Source organism: Stigmatopora argus, chromosome 5 (assembly GCF_051989625.1).
Source record: "Stigmatopora argus isolate UIUO_Sarg chromosome 5, RoL_Sarg_1.0, whole genome shotgun sequence".
Classification (NCBI taxonomy): domain Eukaryota; kingdom Metazoa; phylum Chordata; class Actinopteri; order Syngnathiformes; family Syngnathidae; genus Stigmatopora; species Stigmatopora argus.
In genome coordinates, this window is record NC_135391.1 from 10831632 (window position 1) to 10832208 (window position 577).

A 577-nucleotide genomic window follows, 5' to 3' on the forward strand; every position below is an offset into this window, starting at 1 on the left:
TTTATCCTCACTAGGGTCGCAGGGGGTGCTGGAGCCTAAGACAAATCTCTAGGTGAATAATAGCGTGGAAAAAAATGCTTTTATCGTCATTTGTACAATACGGCGTGAACTACTTGTGTGGCCTTTTTTAAAAGCGAATATACAGAGTTTATTTGTACAAATATACAGTTTGAGGACCTAAAATGGAATTCATGAGGGTTTTTCTGGCTTCTAGTAGATTTGGCAAACTACCATCCTTCAAAAGCCCCATTACTTAATGTACAATGTTGCTATATGGATCCAGGGATTTTCTAGTTTAGCTGTCGAACCAGAAATGGAGTACCATAGTACTTCCCAGATTCACTCAACGGTCCACTCAGTCAATGCTCCCTTTCTGCTCACCATGCATACCACCATCTGCATTTTCCATTCCACTAGTTCGATTAACATCGTTCAAAAGTCTTCACAACAACTGACTGATCATTTCATTTTCCTCCTCAAAACAACAACCAGCATCCTAGCAAGGACCTTCTTCCATTTTCAAAAGGTACTTTGTATTCAAAGTCTGACACTGAAAAAAACGCAATGAGCAAGTAGA